Source organism: Balaenoptera ricei, chromosome 13, assembly GCF_028023285.1.
Source record: "Balaenoptera ricei isolate mBalRic1 chromosome 13, mBalRic1.hap2, whole genome shotgun sequence".
NCBI classification, from domain to species: Eukaryota; Metazoa; Chordata; class Mammalia; order Artiodactyla; family Balaenopteridae; genus Balaenoptera; species Balaenoptera ricei.
This window is the reverse complement of record NC_082651.1, coordinates 96,776,080-96,797,877: the sequence shown is the minus strand read 5'-3', so window position 1 is coordinate 96,797,877 and position 21,798 is coordinate 96,776,080. Positions and strand designations below refer to the sequence as shown.

The window sequence follows — 21,798 nt, the reverse complement described above, 5'->3', positions numbered from 1 at the left end:
CCGGCCCCAGGCGAGACCTGAGGACTCTGACACTGGTTCTGGCTTCTCTACTTTTCTCCTCCATGCTGTTCAAGGCCAGAATTCATATATAGTCACCTTGTAACTGCCCAGGGCAGTGCTGGCCTCCTGAACCAACGCATCAGCCAAAGCTTGTCTGACCCACCTAGAAGACTTTGAGCATCAAGCCACTGCCGGCCTGGGGCCTCCTGACGCACCACTCGTCAGGAACTGGGTGGGTTTCAGAGCCTAAAACAGGGACCATCTTCTTCTTCTTCTTTTTTTTTTTTTTTTTTTCCGGCCGTGCTGCGCAGCTTGCGGGATCTCATTTCCCTGACCAGGGATTGAACCCGGGCCACGGCAGTGAAAGCCCAAAATCCCGACCACTAGGCCACCAGGGAACTCCCAGGGACCGTTTTCTTGATGGAGGCTCAGTGGTCCCAGGCCAGTCTGCAGATGTGTGCTGAGTGAGTGAATGAATGAATGAGAAAAAAGCCGGAGGGTTAAAAATGTTTGGAACCAAGATGCTCTTTTGTATATAAATGAAACAGTTGAAGAAGGCCAGAATTTCCAATGCAGATGGAAATGGCTACACCCCTCCCCAAATATCTTTTTCTAGAAGGATTTCTAAAAGATTCACACACACACACACACCCCTAAACAGGTTTTACTTTTGAGCCCTACAATAACAGAAAACAAATATGGTGTAGCTCTCAATACTCATATTATATCCTTAAATAGTTCTAGACACAAAGTGCTTTCCTCACTCAATCCTTTATAGAATAACACCACAAGGTAAATGTTATTTGTGTCCACTGTGAAGGAGAGGACACTGAGCCCCAAGAAGGCAGGCACACAGCCAGCGACTAGCAGAACACAGACAACTACACGTGCAGCAAGCTGCGCTCATGACCTTGGAGTCCGGCTTAGATAGTTTGGTGTTGGTTAATTCCGTCTATGCAACTAAGGCTATTACATGATTTGGCTCCTTCTTGGTGTTTGTTTTCAGACTTTACAGGATTCACTAAAGGCTGATCCAGACCTCTGGTTGCTCCCACATTCTTCTCCTGCCACGTGCTCAGCCCCCCTGACAGTGACATCAACAAAATCATGTGTTAAAGAAGGGGCGGGCGGTGGGAGGAGGTCTGCAGCTGGAAACCTTCCCAGGTGTTGTGGTGGGCAACCAGCAGGCATCCTTCATCATCAGACCTCCATCAGGGAGATGAGCTCAGCACCAATTCCTGGGAGAGGAAAAGAAAGGATGCTTCTGAAAAGGAAACCAATTTTCCAAGTTGCCTCCATGAATCATGAAAGGCTAGGGAGGTAACATGCACTATCCCGCTGCCCACAGCGCTAGGCTTCAGCAAGTATTACAAATAAATACCCAAATAATGTCATTACCAAGGTACTTAGATGACAAGCATACTTAATGGAAACACCTCTTTTTAAACTCTGAAAATCCTTGTGTAGCAGTTCAAGCGTCTGCTGTAAGTGAATGAAACCATGTTCTGCTCTGAGAGCACTTTGGGGACCCTGCAGAGACCCTCCTTGTATATCACATGATTTGAAGCTATAGCTAAGAAAACCTAGTGAAGTGGTATGACTCTCAGAAATCAAATATGCAAAAACCATAACTTTATTTTTCTATTTTACTAGCCCTCCCTCTTCTGGGATAGTAACAACTAACTTCAGTCATGCTGGAGTTCCCTTACCCTCTTCTCTCTGGGGTTCCCGTAAGTTCTGGGGGCAGAGTGATGGTGGTGGGAATTCCATAGCACTGAGGGCTTGGGAAGGGGGACGTCTCATCTTCAGCGTCATCATCTCACGTTGTCATCAGCTGACACTGTCCCACCTGCCCCTTGGTTGAAGGTCCACACCATGTGTCCACAGGCCATCTCCTGGTCTTTGCCCCTCAGGTCCTCCTGGTGTTACTCACAGACTTATGGACACGATTCAGCAGCTCCTGTGCTGCATTAGTCACAGAAAACTCTGGGAGGTCGACAAAGGCCCTGTCCACCGGACACACGGTGCCATTTCTTCTCCCAGAAGCCTTTCTTCTAAGTCTGGGAACTTATACGCTTATTGGGGATTTCAGCGCCAGCCTCAGGCTCACAGCCTGGGAAATGGGTCTCTCAGCCTCTTGTTTCCGACACCTGTCAATCTAAGCACTTACTTGCCTTCTGACCTTCCAACCCCGAGTCTGGGGAGGAGGGAAGGAAACCTTGCCCTCACCGTATTTTCTTTTCCCACATTTTCTGTCAAATATGTTGTCTACGCCCAAGTCCATTCTACTCCTCTAAGGACTTAAGTTTGTTTTGCTTCAATGTGAGTTTTTCGGTGTCATTTATATATTGATACAATAAAATGCACAGATTTTAAGTATTCAGTTTGAACAAGAAAATACATTTCCATCATCCCAGAAGATTCCCTCATGAAAGGGCCTAAACTTTTGAAAATGAAGCCCAAAAAATTTCCCTTTCTTTTCCTCTCTTCTATTTTGCTGCTTCCCTTTGCCAAGGTAATGAGCCTCACCGCCTACCTGCTGCTGCCTGAAAGGGCCAAGATATATAAAGAAGTCCCAGGGGCGGGAGGGCAGGGGGACCCCAGAGGTAAAATTTTAGAATATTAACCTCCATATGAATCACCCAATAACAAAGAATTCTCCTCATTACATTTCCGCAATACATTATAGTTTACCATGTGCTTTCACAATATTCATCTCATTTACCCTTACAATGACCCATTTTATATATGTACAAATTATCATGCCCATTTTGCAGATGGGAAAACTGAGGTACTGAGAGCAGAGAAATGATTTTCTAATGCCACAGCTGGTGGGTGTCAGAGATGAGAAAGGACCCAGGTTCACAGCACTACATTCTGTGCCCAGCCCTTAGAACAGAGAATAGACAAGGCTGTCATTGCTGTAGAAGAATCTGAAGGTCTCCCAACCCCTTCCCCTTACCTAGACCCCCCTCAAGTCCCCAAGGACAGGTTTCCCTCCTTTTACTCTCCATCAGTTCTTCCTGAAGGTTAAGGCATTAAAGTCTTAGTAGGAGTGTCCCTGTGGAGTATGCCATGAAGGTGGGGTGGGGCAAATTGACTCCAATGAGGAAGTGTACTACAAGTGATGACGTGTAAGACGCTGGTCCATCACGGCTGGAGCTGAATTCCCTGGGCCAAATCTGGTCTTTCTCACTTACAAGCTGTGATTCTGGACAACTTAAAAAATTTAAAAATTAAAAAAAATTAAAAAACAACAACAACAAAAACTCTATGCCTCAGTTTCCCCATATGTAAAGGGAAGGTAATACTAAGAATCTCATGCAAAAGGGTTATCATGAGAATCAAACGAGATAAAGTAGGTAAAATATGTGACTCGTGCCTGATGCATCAATAGATGCTCGCTGGTATCATTGAAAGCAGGCTGTAAAAACACGCAGATGCTAATATTTCACCGTGTCATTCACGCCGCAGAAAGACAAACTGCCTGTTTTAAGTCCCCTTTGATGCAGTGTTCATCTGGGGAGGCTCCTGGGAATAACCCAGTGTGGCTGGTTCCAAATGGGCGCAGAATTCAGCGGGTACAGGTAGAAGCCACCCTCCACTTTCCAGGGAGAGCAGACCAAAGACAAACACTCGTAAGGGAAAGTGAGGTCATCCCTGAGAAGCAGGCCGGAGTAGAGCAGAAAACTGAGAAAACCAGGCGGGTTTGGGCATGTTCGTTCTGGGACTACGTGCCAGGCAGGGAGACGCCAGGCGACGTGTGGCGGAATGAGGGCTCGGCTGTGCGGGGAGTTCACCCAGGGCAGCTCCAAGTCGCCTCTGGGCCAGATGTTGACAGGGATGGTGACACAGAAGGGCTTGAAGGTCAAAGCCAGCGCAGTGCTGGGCATGGGGTTGGGGAGCTGCCCTTTGGAGCAGGGCAGAGAGCGAGCCTTGAGGAGAGTCGGGGAGAGTCAGGGTGCGTCATGCAGGAACCGAGGGGACCACGTTTATGTGGGTGTCGCGAGGGCACAGGGCACAGGGCTCCTCGTCTGCGCTGGATCCGGGTTCTGGAAGGAGACGGGCCCCCCCCCCGGCCCTGTGGGGGAGTGAGGAAAACTCAGTGTTTTGAGGTTTTAGGAATTGTTTTGCCCTTTTTCTCCCTAAGAAATTGGAATCTGAACAAGCCTCTTAGCTTATTGTTGAAAATCATCAGGACTAGAAAGATGAGAAGCTGAGACTGAGATTTCAGCAAATTTAAACTCACTGGAGTGAGGCGGAAGGAATTATTGTAGGCAGATCAGCTCCTTTAGGAAACAGGGAAAGTGAAGACAAGCCTCGGTGGAGAGATCCTTTCCCTGTGGTCACACCCATCCGGGAACCCCTGACCTCTTCACCCCCAAAAGGCGGGGACAGAGAGGCCTGTGGCCCCTCAGAATGCTGAACCTGTTAAAGGAATGAACCCACGACCCGTCAGGAAAGCTTAAATACATGAATGTCACAAGAACTTCCCCCGGGAACCTAGGCCTTTAGCAGCACAAGAATAGCAATTTTTCTAATATGTTTTCATTTCAACACCGGAGTTTCATTTTTTTTCTTCTTTCTCTCACTTTACTGTTTTTTGGTGTCTTAAGGCATCATGCAATTCCATGGAGATGCAGCACAAAAAACTGAGAAGCAATTCCGCCAATAAGCAGGAGAGTGATAGAACTAAGATCCGTGTGCCACTTCACAGTTTACAAAGCACTGTGGTGGCCATTTCAGGGTTTTCAGCTTTGAAGGAGCTGAGGGACACGATGTGGAAAAGAAGGTCGTTGTCTCGGAGACACAGAAATGGCCTTGAGAAATGCAGTTAGAAGTGAAACCCCAGTGCTATGTACGAGTCTGTCTTTGACAAACCCTCAGTCTGAGGTTTCCCAGGTCAGCAGATGACTCAAATTCTCCACCATCGGCTGCAGAAGGGAACAAAACAAACAGAAAAGAGTAGGGAGAAGTTCAGCCCTACATGGTTGTCTCCAGAGGAGGTGCGCTGGGACTAGGATCTCTCCGGAGTGCGGAGGGCTCAGACCAGCGTGGCTGCAGCCGGGCGCCACTCAAAGCCTTGGCGATGTGGTCCAGACGCTGGTCCCCTCTCGGCAGGTGACTCTGGGGGAGGGGGGGCCAGGAAGCCATCACCTGAGCCCCTGGGCCTTCAGCTGATGCATTTGGAAAACACTCTCTCTCTCTTCACAGGGTGCGGAGGATTCATTCATATTTACAAAGACCTTTCTGATCCTTGTTGGGAGGGGCTGGGCCAGCTCTGATTATCCAGGGCGTCAGCTGCCACTCACTTTTCTCTGGCACAACTCTGCCCCGGAAGGTGTCAAAGGAGATTGATGCTTTGTTACCGTCAGGCTGGGCCATTGCCCTTCCCGCTGGTGTGGTTGCTTGTCTGCGTCGCCAATTTACTGCCCAGATTCCCAACCTCAGCAGGGAGATGGAATCTCATTTGGGGAGATTGTGACACTAGCCCTGTGCCCCACCCGGCCCCCTCCCACCCCAGGAGGAGGCGTGGGGTATAATTTGACAAACTCCTAAAAGGATACACGCAGCCAAAAACAAACCCCATGACTTTCACAGGGGCTGGATATCCCTTCATTAAAAATTCACTCCTGGGACTTCCCTGGCGCTCCAGTGGTTAAGACTCCGAGCTTCCACTGCAGGGGGCACAGGTTCGATCCCTGGTCCGGGAACTAAGATCCTGCATGCCGCATGGTGCAGCCAAAAAATAAATGAAATGAAATATAAAATTAAATTAAATTAAATTCACTCCTTTGGGTCTCGGATGTTTTTCCTGAGTCCGGGATGTTATAGCAGAAAGAGGACACAGAACACCTGGCCCTCAGTTCCCGCCCCCTTGGTTTGGTGCTGGCTCGGCTTTTTCTAGCCTGATGACCTGGGATAAACCCACTCTCTTCCTTCCTTTCTTTTTTTTTTTTTTCATCTGAAATGGCACCACTAATGCCCATCTCTCAGGGCTGCTGTGAGGATCAGGCGGGATAATGGATGTGAAAGCCGAGTGTTGCAGAAACGTAAGAAGGACAATTACTACTAAAATGCTCATTGGCCCGGCTGGCTAATCCCTAGTGGGGATTAGCGGATGGCTCCCCAGGCCCAGGCAGGCACCCAGGGTGGGCAGAGCAGCAGAGCCAGGGGACCACAATGGGGAGGAAGGCTCCGGAAGAGAAAGGGGGAGGGACCCTCTCCTGCTGGCATGACTGTGGAAGTCTTGGGGTGAGGAGGGGCCCAAGACCTTTCCCTGCTTCCCCAGACAACTGGGAGCACGGTGGGCGTCCCGGTGCTGCCTGCCCACCCCCGTCCCCAGCCTCTGAGCCCTGCTCTCCTGTGGCCAAGGATGTGAAGACTCAGGGAGACTCACTCGGAACCATTAGGAAAAAACCAGCTGTGTCTAGGTCTATACAGACCCATCACGCAGGTAATTCAGGCGAAAGGCTTGGTTTTGGCACGAGAAGCCCACATGCGTCAGAACAGAGTAATTGCTTTCTTTGTCAGAATTTCCTGGATAATCTCCTCCCCATTGTCTGCCTGAAAGAACCATCCTCGCATCTGGGAGCCTGCTTGCCAAACATGATTGGGTCCTTAGAGATGAAAGGCACAGTGTAAGCGATTTTCCATAAACACGCTGGCACACGTATTAATTATTACAAGGGGGAAATGTGCCCGTGTGTTCCATCTGAGAGGATGACGCCGGGATGAGATGTGTGGAGAGGAGATGGCAGGTGAGGGAACCACAAGAGCTCCTCCTTATCAGGAGCCTGCTGGCACCCAGGCTCTGTCCCGGGTATTTTGCATTAAAAATCTCATTGAATCCTCACAACAGCCCTGGGAGGCAGCCCCCAAGAGCGGAAAGAACTTGCGTTTAGAAGCCAAACGTTAGTGGATTTGATTCCCGACTCTGCCATTTGCTGTGGGAACGAAGCGAGAGCTCCAGTCTCCTCATCTGTTCATGGGAGTGACATGGGTGGCCTCAGAGGGTATTGGGAGAACTGAGTGCAGTTATGGGTGTGAAGTGCCTGCCAGGCGCACGGCGGGCGTGTGACAGATGCGCCCCTTCACAGGCGAGCACGGCGGTCGGCAGCAGGTGCAGAGCCATCCCCCTCCAGTGGGCACGCGTTGGGCTCGGAGGTGATTGACTCACACCCTTCATGGCATCCACTGTAACCCTGGATGTCTCACCTCCAGGGTTTGCAAGCAGGTCGAGGGCACGGTTGTGCATCTCCCTCTGTATCCTCAGCGTTTCTCACACAGCACCTCGCACGCACCCTCTAATTCCTCCGAAATGTGTGTTCAGTGAATGGAAGAATGAAGGAGAGCCCGGACTGGACTGACCCCGCTGAGTCAAGGTGATCCTGTGACAGGGATCCCCGTGCGCCTGACAAGTCGGGGTTGGGGTGTGAGCTCCCCTCTGACTGCAGGGAAGGTAGCTGGAAGGCTTTCTGATGCCCACCTTCCTTACAGGCAGAGGGACGGCCCCGCAAGGAGGAAGTGTCGGAGGTGGCAGAAATGGCCTCAGAAAGAAATGGCACAAGCTGGGAAGCCATAAGGGAACTTGTGTTGAGCAAGCATTGGGAAGGTCAGATGGGAGAATGGCTAGAACACACTCTGAAAATGCTACAGCCCAGGAGAACGAGAGGGACGGCCGTTTCTACGAATAGCAGTACCCTGGAGCAAGAGTTAGTGGGGGGTCTTCTTCGGGCTTCCCTGGGCTGTAGCGAGAAGACAGGAAAAACAAAGGCCCGGACGGAACCCCAGTAACGATATACGCATAAGACTGTGGGTTTAGAAGAAGAAAACCGGGAACAGTGCCCTCCCTGCCCCCGACTGTTGTGCCGAGGCCACAGGGAAGTGGCTACCTTGGCCCCCAGAGGAAGGAAGAGGCACTTGACCGAAGACCCGCCAGCGAGCTCCAGAGGGGCAGGTGTGATGATGGGGTGTCTGGCCTCCAGGCCTCCAGGCCGAGGCCGTGATCACCGCGAGCCGCCGGCTTTCTTCTGAAGGACAAAGCCCTCAGCAGGCAGGTGCCCCTCCCAACCTTGCCCGGCCCTCACCCGCGGTCCACCTCCGCCCAGCCTGTGGTGCCTGGCACATGGGGTGGCACAGACCCTGTGCCTGGAACTACAGATGAAAGCAGATGCTCCGCCCACGCCCTTGGCGCAGAGTTTCCCAGGGGCACGGGCTCCCCTCCGGAGAGAAGGTGAAGTCAGCGCCTCCGGGCCAAACATCAGCTCCTGCCTCGTGATGTGACGTGCCCAGCCCTCAGGGCCTCGGCCCAGCCGCTGGGAGAAGTCACACGGCTCCCGCCCCTGTTGCCGGGCCTGGGAGGGTGGCTGATTAAGGTCTCCCTTGGTCGACTGCAGCCTGCCATCAGGAGCCCAGGCGGCTTCCTAGTCCCCGTCCCTCCAGACACTGCCACCTCCCTCGTAGATGGCATCTGACTTCCTTGATCTGCATAAGCAAGAATTCTGCTTTATTCAAACAGCAATAACGAATTGGAGGATGTGACCTCTGCAGTGATGGGGGAATTAGAAAGACACCTATGTCCCCTGCTGTCAAGGAGTCAAGAACCTGGAGGGGAGGTGGCAGGAGACACGGGACAGTTACGTGGCAGCCAGAACCGCTGTCGGGACACACGTGCTGGTGGAGGAGGGCTCCCGGGTGGAGTCATTCATGAGCTGGGCCTGGAAGGGGAGGCGAGCAGGAAGTGGAACAGGGTGCAGAGAGGTGTGTTTTACCTGCCACGTCAACCTGACAGAGCTGAGGGATGCCCCAGTAACCGGTAAAGCATTATTCCTGGGTGTGTCTGGGGCTCTGTTTCTGGAAAAGATTAGCATTTGAATCAGTAGACTGAGTAAAGATGGCCCTCCCCGAAGGGGGTGGCAGTGTCCAGCCTGCTGATGCTTGAGCTGGGACATCCATCTCTCCTGCCCTCGGATGTTGGTGCTCCTGGGCCTTCAGACTTGAGCTGGGACATCCATCTCTCCTGCCCTCGGATGTTGGTGCTCCTGGGCCTTCAGACTTGAGCTGGGACATCCATCTCTCCTGCCCTCGGATGTTGGTGCTCCTGGGCCTTCAGACTTGAGCTGGGACTCCCACCACCAAAGGGCCCAGGTTCTTGGGCCTTTGGGCTGAGACTTATGTCTTCAGCTCTTGTGGTTCTCAGGCCTTCAGACGTGGACTGAATTACACCACTGGTTTCCTGGTTCTTCATCTTACAGAGAGCAGGTGTCAGGACTTAGTTCTCAGCCTCCATACTCACGTGAGCCACTTCCTATAAAAAATGTCCTCTTGGGGCTTCCCTGGTGGCGCAGTGGTTCAGAGTCTGCCTGCCAATTCAGGGGACACGGGTTCGAGCCCTGGTCTGGGAGGATCCCGCGTGCCGCGGAGCAGCTGGGCCTGTGAGCCACAACTACTGAGCCTGCGCGTCTGGAGCCTGTGCTCCGCAACGTGAGAGGCCGCGATGGTGAGAGGCCCGCGCACCGCGATGAAGAGTGGCCCCCGCTTGCCGCGGCTGGAGGAGGCCCTCGCACAGAAACGAAGACCCAACACAGTCATAAATAAATAAATAAATAAATACTTTTTAAAAAATAATTAATAAAAAATAAAATTTAAAAGTCAGACAAGAGAAGTGTCTGATTATTAAAAAAAAAAAATGTCCTCTTATATCTATCTATCTATTCATCCTGTGGGTTCTGTTTCTCTGGAGACCCCTAATACACTCCTATTCAGGCACAAATTATGGCACTGCCAAGTGCTGGAGAAGATGTGGATCCACAGATCCTTGGAAAACAGTTGAGCAAACCCCAGCGGAACAGTTACATACACTGTGACCCAGCAATTCCACATCCAGGTTTATTTCCAAGAAAATGCATCAACAAAAATGTTCATAGCAGGACTGTTCAAACGCTCATCAAAGAAGACTGGCTAAACGGACTGAGATACACTCACACCATCCACTGAATAACAGACAGCAGTCAAAATAAATAGACCACAGTGACACATAACAATGGATGACGCTTATCAACTTAATATTGAGTGAGAAAAATGAGTCCTAAAATATTACATGCAGCATGACATTGTTAAAGAAGGTAAAGACAATTAAAATTTTAAAGACACATTTTAGAAATATGTATGGAAGAGATAAATACCTATTGATGACATGAGAGGGTATAAGAAGGAAAATAAGAAAAGAAAGCACCTAGGATTCAGGATGGTGGTTACTTCGGAGAAGGGAAGGAAAGGGGGGTGTGATGGGATGAATCACACAGCTGGGTGTTCACCATCGTTAGGGCTCTGGGTTTCAGGTTGGGCAGTGGTTTCACAGGTGTTTATTACTTTTAAATGTGATCTATAACGTAGGTAGGCAGATAGGTAGGTAGGTAGTAGGGCCATGCATGGACCAATAATAAAAATATTATCATGCACCAAGGATTATAATTTAGGCAATTTTGTGTGCCTGAGGTCCATGAGAATTTTTTTTACATGGTAGAGAATCCAAGGAAGGGGTAGTGGCATGAGAAGAAGGAAGGAGTCTGGTGTACAGTGTGGACAATATAGGAACCCATAATAAAAATATTATCATGCACCAAGGATTATAATTTAGGCAATTTTGTGTGCCTGAGATCCATGAGAATTTTTTTTACGTGGTAGAGAATCCAAGGAAGGGGTAGTGGCATGAGAAGAAGGAAGGAGTCTGGTGTACAGTGTGGACAATATAGGAACCCGACGTGCTGATGCAGAGGGTGACCTAAGGGTGACCTGAACGCAGGGGGTTTCCAGCTCTCTCCAGGCCTCAGGTGGGCAGTCAGGTGTCAGGCCTCTCCCAGAGCCTCGAGGCTCCGACCTTGCCCTTGGGTTCCGGAACCAGAGCACCGGACAGCTGTGGCCCCCAGAGGAGAAGGAAGGCTGGTGTGAGCAGGAGAGGCTGGTGGCTTCGTCCAGCACTCGTCACCCGGGGCGTGAAAATGCGGATTCACCTTCTGTCGCAGCAGTTTGCTCCTTTCTAATTGGGACCTCTGCCTTGACGGGCCTCTCACTAGAACACCTTGCGTGTTCTAGGACTGGAGCAGACCACCAGGTCTCAGGCTTCACCCAGGCTCTAGAACGCTGGCCTGGTGGGAGAAGGTGGGGCCTTGGGCTCCCAGTGACCGGCCGCCCAGCTCAGGCCACACTCCCGGCCCGGGAGGTCTTACTGTAACTCCCCCCAGAGCCCCGCCCCAGACCTCCACCCCCCCCCCCCAACCCCCAGGCCTCTGGCAAGTTCTGCAGCCTGAGCGGCCTTCCGCAGACGACTCTGCCTTCCAGCGAGCGGCAAGATCCCCCCGACGCTCTGCACCCCTCTGCCCCGACCAGCCCCACCTCCTCCCTGCCCTGCGGTCGGGGTGGGTCCCAGCTCAGCTCCAAGGCCAGCCCTCCCCTGCCCTTGACCACGCCCTCTCCCTGGTCCTCCCCCACCGGCCTGGCCTGTCCCTCCACCTTCTACCCTGGACCTTCCTTCTCTCTGACGGAATCCTTCCCCTCCTCAGCCTTCACGCGTACTCAGGTCTCCACCAACCTGAGAAAGAGAACTTCCCTTAACCGTCAGTCACCATCCAATCTCTCCTCCCCTTTTCCTCTTAAAAGAAAAGCCTGCATTCCCACTCTCCACCTCGGGTCCCTCCCTCGTTACCCGAGGACTTGCAATCTGGATTTTACTCCACCACCCTCTCCCAACTCCCTGAAACAGGTCTACGTTCTCCAGGGCCTTTAATTGCCAAACAGAACAGAACATCACTTTCATTCCTTATCCTTCCGGCCATCTCTACCTTGGAGCTCTCTTGTAACTCTCTTCTTGAAACTCGCTGGTCCACTGGTTTCCACCGTCTGTCTTGGCTTCCCTCTTACCTCTTGGACTGTTTCTTCTTGGACTCCTTCTTTTATTTGCCCCTAAATGTTGCAGAGTCTGTCTTTGGCCCACTCTTCTTCCCCTCTACTCACCCTCCTTGGATAATTCAACAGTGAGTTGATTCAGGCACCAAACATTTGCTCAGGCCTCTCCGATCTATGTCTACAGGTGAGATGCACCTTGTAACATCAACTTCCTGTTAGTTGTCACCACCTGAGCTACTTGCAGTCACCTCGAGCTCACACTAGTCTTCTCCCCACAAAAGTTGTGCCTCCTATTTCCTCACTCAGTGGGCACTGCCATCATCCCATCCAAACTGGAATTCACTCTTGATTCCTGCCTCCCCCTAACTTCACCCCGTGACTGAATCGGTCACTGAGTCCTGCTGATTTTCCTTCCCACCTATTTCTTCTCTCCAGTCCTACCACTACCCATCTCTAGCTCTTCTGTGGAATTGACCTCCTCAACTCTGTATCCTCCCAAATTCATCCTCCTCTGTAGCCAGAGTGTTGTTTCTACAGCCCAGGCTCTGGCCACACCACTCTCATGCCCACTCCCCTCAAGGAGAAACTTCGAGCTTCTGCACGACACATAGAGGTCCCCAGGGGTCTTCCCACTCTCCCTGCTCCCTTCTTCCTCCTAAGCGGAGCTCCTCGTCCTAACTGCCCACTCCCTCTCCTTGCCGGTTCTGGGCTGTGCCCCTCCTGGGGCTCTTCCCTACACACCTACTCCTCATCCTCCAGGCCCCAGCTCAGGCTCTGCTGCCTCCAGGGCACATTTCCTGGCTCCCCAGGTGCAGTGGTCACCAGCCCTAAACCCTGGATGAATGTCCATCACCATACTTTTCACATTACATCATATTTGCTTCTCTATATGTCTATTTCCCACGATAGATTTGGTCAAGGTGGCATAACTCATCTTTCTCTACTGAAGCCCCAGCACCAGACCTAGTTCAGCACACATTTTTGGATGGAAGAATGAGTCACATTGTGAGGCCCCTTCCAGCTCTGAGGTTTTGTTGTTTCCCTGTTAACTTTAGAAATTGCTAGACTTTGAACTTCAAAGGAAGCAGGAGAGAATTCAAGAAGGTGGAAGAAAGAAGCATAAACCAAATACATGCTCTGCAGTTTCTCGGCACTGCTCCTGAAGAGCCTCCATTCTAAGGAGCATGTGCTGTATGAAGTGCCCCTTCCTTCAGAGATGAAACAGTGCATGAAAACTGAGCTCAGCTACTGGCTCTCCCATACAACATTAGGAAACAAATCTTAATTCTTTTGGCTTCCATTTCCCATGTATACAATGGAATTTCCATTTTGGATTTATTTATTGAGCAGGCATTTCTCATACTCGTATCTCTTGCCACATACAGCAATACGCTCCCAATACATCAGAAGGTTAAATACAAAAAGCATAAAAAGAAGAAAACAGAACTACACATTTATTCCAGCAGTGGAGCAAAGGTAAATTTCCAGCTCTTGAAAAATTGAGTCTGTCATCAGACAAGATAGATGGGTTTGAATAAATAAATCTTTGTACAACAAAATTCTACAAAATATATATTAAAAGGAAAACAACAGAATGGGAAAATTATGTCACCAATATTACTGTGACACTTCAGGGAGTTTCTCAGTTTTCATGGATATCTCCCATGTCTACAGGAGCTGTGTGGCTGACAGGGTCTTGGTGGTCCGGCCGGGTGTCAGGCCTGTGACTCTGAGGTGGGAGAGCCGAGTTCAGGACATTGGTCCACCAGAGACCTCCCAGTTCCACGTAATATCAAACAGCAAAAGCTCTCCCAGAGATCTCCATCTCAATGCTAAGACCCAGTTCCACTCAACGACCAGCAAGCTCCAGTGGTGGACACCCATGCCAAACAACTAGCAAGACAGGAACACAACCCCACCCATTAGCAGAGAGGCTGCCTAAAATCATAATAAGGTCACAGACACCCCAAAACACACCACCAGACCTGGTCCTGCCCACCAGAAAGACAAGATCCAGCCTCATCCACCAGAACACAGGCACTAGTCCCCTCCACCAGGAAGCCTACAAAACCCACTGAACCAACCTTACCCACTGGGGGCAGACACCAAAAACAATGGGAACTATGAACCTACAGCCTGTGAAAAAGAGACCCCAAACACAGTAAGTTAAGCAAAATGAGAAGACAGAGAAACACACAGCAGATAAATGAGCAAGGTAAAAACCCACCAGACCAAACTAATGAAGAGGAAATAGGCAGTCTACCTGAAAAAGTATTCAGAGTAATGATAGTAAAGATGATCCAAAATCTTGGAAATAGAATGGAGAAAATACAAGAAACGTTTAACAAGGACCTAGAAGAACTAAAGAGCAAACAAACAGTGATGAACAACACAATAAATGAAATTAAAATTCTCTAGAAGGAATCAGTAGCAGAATAACCGAGGCAGAAGAACAGATAAGTGACCTGGAAGATAAAATGGTGGAAATAACTACTGCAGAGCAGTAGAATAAAGAAAAAAGAGTAAAAAGAATTGAGGACAGTCTTAGAGACCTCTGGGTCAATATTTAACTCACCAACATTCGAATTACAGAGGTCCCAGAAGAAGAAGAGAAAAAGAAAGGGACTGAGAAAATATTTGAAAAGATTATAGTGAAAACTTCCCTAATATGGGAAAGGAAAGAGTCAATCAATTACAGGAAGTGCAGAGAGTCCCATACAGGATAAATCCAAGGAGAAACACACTAAGACACATAGTATTCAAACTATCAAAAATTAAATATAAAGAAAATATATTAAAAGCAGCAAAGGAAAAACAACAAATAACATACAAGGGAATCCCCATAAGGCTAACAGCTGATCTTTCAGCAGAAACTCTGCAAGCCAGAAGGGAGTGGCAGGACATATTTAAAGTGATGAAAGGGAAAAACCTGCAACCAAGGTTACTCTTTCCAGCAAGAATCTCATTCAGATTTGATGGAGAAATTAAAACCTTTACAGACTAGCAAAAGCTAAGAGAATTCAGCACCACCAAACCAGCTTTACAACAAATGCTAAAGAAACTTCTCTAGGCAGGAAACACAAGAGAAGGAAAAGACCTACAGTAACAAACCCAAAACAATTAAGAAAATGGTAATAGGAACATACATATCGATAATTACCTTAAATGTAAATGGAATAAATGCCCCAACCAAAAGGAATAGGCTGGCTGAATGGATACCAAAACAAGACCCATATATATGCTGTCTACAAGAGACCCACTTCAGACCTAGGGACACATACAGACTGAAAGTGAGGGGATGGAAAAAGGTATTCCATGCAAATGGAAATCAAAAGAAAGCTGGAGTAGCAATTCTCATGTTAGACAAAATAGACTTTAAAATAAAGACTATTACAAGAGACAAAGAAGTACACTACATAATGATCAAGGGATCAATCCAAGAAGAAGATATAACAATTGTAAATATTTATGCACCCAACACAGGAGCACCTCAATACATAAGGCAAATGCTAACAGCCATAAAAGGGGAAATTGACAGTAACACAATCATAGTAGGGGACTTTAACACCCCACTTTCACCAATGGACAGATCATCCAAAATGAAAATAAATAAGGAAACACAAGCTTTAAATGACACATTAAACAAGATGGACTTAATTGATATTTATAGGACATTCCATCCAAAAACAACAGAATACACTTTCTTCTCAAGTGCTCATGGAACATTTTCCAGGATAGATCGTATCTTGGGTAACAAATCAAGCCTTGGTAAATTTAAGAAAATTGAAATTTTATCAAGTATCTTTTCTGACCACAATGCTATGAGACTACATATCGATTATAGGAAAAAATCTGTAAAAAATACAAACACATGAAGGCTAAACAATACACTACTTAATAACCAAGAGATCACTGAAGAAATCAAAGAGGAAATCAAAAAATACCTAGAAACAAATGACAATGAAAACATGATGACCCAAAACCTATGGGATGCAGCAAAAGCAGTTCTAAGAGGGAAGTTTATAGCAATACAATCCTACCTCAAGAAACAAGAAACATCTCAAATAAACAACCTAAACTTACACCTAAAGCAATTAGAGAAAGAAGAACAAAAAAAACCCAAAGTTAGCCTAAGGAAAGAAATCATAAAGATCAGATCAGAAATAAATGAAAAAACAATAGCAAAGATCAATAAAACCAAAAGCTGGTTCTTTGAGAAGATAAACAAAATTGATAAACCATTAGCCAGACCCATCAAGAAAAAAAGGGAGAAGACTCAAATCAATAGAATTAGAAATGAAAAAGGAAAAGTAACAACTGACACTGCAGAAATATAAAGGATCATGAGAGATTACTACAAACAAATATATGCCAATAAAATGGACGACCTGGAAGAAACGGACAAATTCTTAGAAAAGCACAACCTTCTGAGACTGAACCAGGAAGAAATAGAAAATATAACCAGACCAATCACAAGCACTGAAATTGAGACTGTCATTACAAATCTTCCAACAAACAAAAGCCCAGGACCAGATGGCTTCACAGGCAAATTCTATCAAACATCTAGAGAAGAGCTAACACCTATCCTTTTCAAACTCTTCCAAAATATAGCAGAGGGAAGAACACTCCCAAACTCATTCTACGAGGCTACCATCACCCTGATACCAAAACCAGACAAAGATGTCACAAAGAAAGAAAACTACAGGCCAATATCACTGATGAACATACATGCAAAAATCCTCAAAAAAATACTAGCAAACAGAATCCGACAGCACATTAAAAGGATCATACCCCATGATCAAGTGGGGTTCATCCCAGGAATGCAAGGATTCTTCAATATGTGCAAATCAATCAATGTGATAAATCATATTAACAAACTGAAGGAGAAAAACCATATGATCATCTCAATAGATGCAGAGAAAGCTTTCAGCAAAACTCAACACCCATTTATGATAAAAACCCTCCAGAAAGTAGGCATAGAGGGAACCTACCTCAACATAATAAATGCCATGTATGACAAACCCACAGCCAACATCATTCTCAATGGTGAAAAACTGAAACCATTTCCTCTAAGATCGGGAACAAGACAAGGTTGTCCACTCTCACCACTATTATTCAACATAGTTTTGGAAGTTTTAGCCACAGCAATCAGAGAAGAAAAAGAAATAAAAGGAATCCAAATCAGAAAAGAAGAAGTAAAGCTGCCACTGTTTGCAGATGACATGATACTATACATAGAGAATCCTAAAGATGCTACCAGAAAACTACTAGAGCTAATCAATGAACTTGGTAAAGTAGCAGGATACAAAATTAATGCTCAGAAATCTCTTGCATTCCTATACACTAATGATGAAAAATCTGAAAGAGAAATTAAGGAAACACTCCCATTTACCATTGCAACAAAAAGAATAAAATAACTAGGAATAAACTTACCTAAGGAGACTAAAGACCTGTATGCAGAAAACTATAAGACACTGATGAAAGAAATTAAAGATGATACAAACATATGGAGAGATATACCATGTTCTTGGATGGGAAGAATCAACATTGTGAAAATGACTCTACTACCCAAAGCAATCTGCAGATTCAATGCAATCCTTATCAAACTACCAATGGCATTTTTTCACAGAACTAGAACAAAAAAATTCACAATTTGTATGGAAACACAAAAGACCCCGAATAGCCAATGCAATCTTGAGAAAGAAAAACAGAGCTGGAGGAATCTGGCTCCCGGACTTCAGACTATACTACAAAGCTACAGTAATCAAGACAGTATGGTACTGGCACAAAAACAGAAATATAGATCAATGGAACAGGATAGAAAGCCCAGAGATAAGCCCACACACATATGGTCACCTTATTTTTGATAAAGGAGAATATATAATGGAGAAAAGACAGCCTCTTCAGTAAGTGGTGCTGGGAAAACTGGACAGCTACATGTAAGAGAATGAAATTAGAACACTCCCTAACACCATACACAAAAATAAACTCAAAATGGATTAAAGACCTAAATGTAAGGCCAGACACTATCAAACTCTTAGAGGAAAACATAGGCAGAACACTCTATGACATAAATCACAGCAAGATCCTTTTTGACCAACCTCCTAGAGAAATGGAAATAAAAACAAAACTAAACAAATGGGACCTAATGAAACTTAAAAGCTTTTGCACAGCAAAGGAAACCACAAACAAGATGAAAAGACAACCCTCAGAATGGGAGAAAATATTAGCAAATGAAGCAACTGACAAAGGATTAATCTCCAAAATATAAAAGCAGCTCATGCAGCTCAATATCAAAAAAACAAACAACCCAATCCAAAAATGGGCAGAAGACCTAAATAGACATTTCTCCAAAGAAGATATACAGATTGCCGACCAACACATGAAAGGATGCTCAATATCACTAATCATTAGAGAAATGCAAATCAAAACTACAATGAGGTGTCACCTCACACCGGTCAGAATGGTCATCGTCAAAAAATCTACAAACAATAAATTCTGGAGAGGGTGTGGAGAAAAGGGAACCCTCTTGCGCTGTTGGTGGAAATGTAAATTGATACAGCCACTATGGAGAACAGTATGGAGGTTCCTTAAAAAACTAAAAATAGAGCTACCACACGACCCAGCAATCCCACTACTGGGAATATACCCTGAGAAAACCATAATTCAATAATAGTCATGTACCACAATGTTCGCTGCAGCACTATTTACAATAGCCAGGACATGGAAGCAACCTAAGTGTCCATTGACAGATGAATGGATAAAGAAGATGTGGTACATATATACAATGGAATATTACTCAGCCATAAAAAGAAATGAAATTGAGTTATTTGTAGTGAGGTGGATGGACCTAGAGTCTGTCATACAGAGTGAAGTAAGTCAGAAAGAGAAAAACAAATACCGTATGCTAACACATATGTATGGAATCTAAGAGAAAAAAAAAGTTTCTGAAGAACCTAGGGGCAGGACAGGAATAAAGATGCAGACATAGAGAATGGACTTGAGGACATGGGGAGGGGGAACGGTAAGCTGGGAGGAAGTGAGAGAGTGGCATGGACATATATACACTACCAAATGTAAAATAGATAGCTAGTGGGAAGCAGCCACATAGCACAGGGAGATCAGCTGGGTGCTTTGTAACCACCTAGAGGGGTGGGATAGGGCGGGTGGGAGGGAGACGCAAGAGGGAGGGGATATGGGGATATACGTATATGTATAGCTGATTCACTTTGTTATAATGCAGAAACTAACACACCATTGTAAAGCAATTATACTCCAATAAAGATGTTAAAAAATATATATAAATAAATTAGCTATGGAAAATAAATAAATAAAAATAAAAATCTGGTCCTGTTTAAAAAAAAAATTACTGTGAAGAACTTGTTTTTATTTATTTATTTTTTATTTATTTATTTTTGGCTGTGTTGGGTCTTCGTTGCTGTGCGCGGACTTCTCATGGTGGTGGCTTCTCTTGTTGCGGAGCACGGGCTCTAGGCACGCGAGCTTCAGTAGTTTTGGCACGCAGGCTCAGTAGTTGTGGCTCACAGACTCTAGAGCTCAGGCTCAGTAGTTGTGGCGCACGGGCTTAGTTGCTCCGCAGCATGTGGGATCTTCCCGGACCAGGGCTCGAACCCATGTCCCCTGCATTGGCAGGCAGATTCTTAACCACTGCGCCACCAGGGAAGTCCCTGTGAAGAGATTATTAACAAAATTATTAAAATTGGTAGAACTGCATAATGAACAGGTCTAGATGCTCCTCCCAGAAGTGAGCAAAGACGTGTCCAGCCGGTACTCAGGGCCGCCAGGAGCCGTGGTCTGGCCTGGAGAGAGTCTCGGACCCGTAATGAGTCAGCGTCCACACATTCCAACTACCTAATGAGCCCACATCTGTCCCTTCACATGTAAAATGGATATAATTATACCTACTTTGCAGGATACTTACAAGGATAAATTAGAGGGCCTGTCACTATTGTGAGCATTCAAGAAATGGGATTATTATTATCATCAGAGGGTAAAAATGCACACCATTACTGGCAATTAAAGAAATGGAAATTATGACAATTTAAAGGTAACATGACATATCTATTGAAGTAGCAAAAAGATATCCAAATTCACAAAAGGACTTGAACAAGAATATTCATAGCGGCTTTATCCCTAATTTCCAAATCCTGGAAAGGGCCCAGGTGTCCATCAGTGGATAAACAAATTGTGATATATTCATGCAATGGAATACTTCCCAGCGATAAAAAGAATGACACACTGATACATGCAAGAATATGGATGAATAGCAAAATCATCATGCAGAGTGAAAGAAGCCTTACACAAATGACTTCCTACTGGATGATTCCATTTTTATGGAATTCTGGAACTCTAGAAAAAACTGATCTGTGTTAGAAAAAATCAGAATAGTGGTTGCTTTTGGAGGAGGGGGTCAGGGACTGACTAGGAGGGGGCATGGGGAAATTTTCTGGACTCTGGGAATGTTCTATATCACGATATGGATTTACATATGCATTTGTCAAAACTCAGCAAAGGTACCTTGAGATCTGTGCATTTCATTATATATATATATCATTTATTTACCTCAAAAGGGAAAACTATAAACAAATATTGAATTCTAGTTAGTGATGAGCACACTGAAGTATGTGAGAAGAAGTGAACTGGTGTCTGCAATTTACTTTGAAATATATAAAAAGTGAGATAAATTATTGGATGGCTAGATTGGTGGATACGTGATAAAGCAACTACAGTGAAATATATCAAGGGTAGAATTTAGGTGGTGAGTACTCATTGTAAAATTATTTTGGCTTCTCTGCATGTTTGAAACTTTTCATAATAAAATATTAGGACAAAAAAAAGAATTAGGACATTGGTAGAAGCTGAACTCATTCTACATGGTGGCCCTGACAATATTGTATTGATCTTTCTGTGGAATGTTCCTGCCGTTTGTACGTATTTTGACCGGATAAATCCACATAGGGTAATATATCCCCAAGAAATAACTGTAAAGCGGGGGAAAGAAACAAGCAAGAAGAGAATAAGAAGGAGGAGGAGAGGGAGGAGGGTGGGGGGAGGGGAGGGGGAGGAGAAGAAAGTTCACTTTAGAACTATGTACAATAGCGAAAAACTGGGAGTACCACAAATGCTCAATAGGAGAGGAATGGAAAGACATATGATGGCACATTTATCTGGAACATAATAAATTATTAAAATGACAATTGTCAGTCAATGTACTATTTCCACATCTGAACTGTATATGTGAAAAATTGACAAGAAAAACTAGTAGAATTCAAAGTAATATGTTCACACTGATTAATACTGAACATGGGTACTCATTCATTTTCAACAAACATTTGTTAAGCTCTTTTCTGCACCAAACCCTGGGGAACCAGCAATGAAAAAGATCCAGGGCCAGCCCCTGGATCCCACTGTCTTGTGAATGGGACATGGACCTGTAAGCCGACAATGACAAAACAGGGAGAATGTTATTATAATAGAGGCATGAAGAGGGCATTGACCATATTCTTGATGAAATTTTTGGAAAGCACTTGAACGGTATGAATTGGTTTCAATTTTCTTTTCCTTTTCTGTGTTGCTCAAGTTCATAGCTTTACTCTGTTTTAAGAGGGGGTTCACCTCCCTCCTCGAAAGATTGGTGAGGCTTAATAAACAAGAACTTGCTTCTGAATCCCTGCTGGGTGACCAGGACACTTAACACTGGCATCACATAGCAGCCGTGGCCATATTACTCCTGCCTGGAAAAGGGCAAAAAATTCCATAATTCTTAGAGTTTCCGTAATTCTTAGAGACACCTGGGTGGCATTCTTTTCCGGGTTATTGCAGCTTGGCATTTACCCAGAACCCACGACACACACCTTATCACACCATGCC

At 46.1% G+C, this 21,798-nt stretch overlaps 1 long non-coding RNA gene across 2 annotated transcripts in view; it reads right to left on the bottom strand.

Moving 5' to 3' along the window:
* Positions 1 to 712: 712 nt before the first annotated feature.
* LOC132376587 (uncharacterized) overlaps positions 713 to 21,798 on the bottom strand; it is an 82,584-nt gene continuing 61,498 nt past the window's right edge. Inside the window, exon 3 of one of the 2 annotated variants that reach the window (XR_009506360.1) lies at positions 713 to 1,238. This is a non-coding gene — a long non-coding RNA (uncharacterized LOC132376587). Of the gene's footprint in view, positions 1,239 to 19,329; positions 19,596 to 21,798 lie in introns of those variants that run through there. The other variant, XR_009506359.1, reaches the window with a different exon arrangement.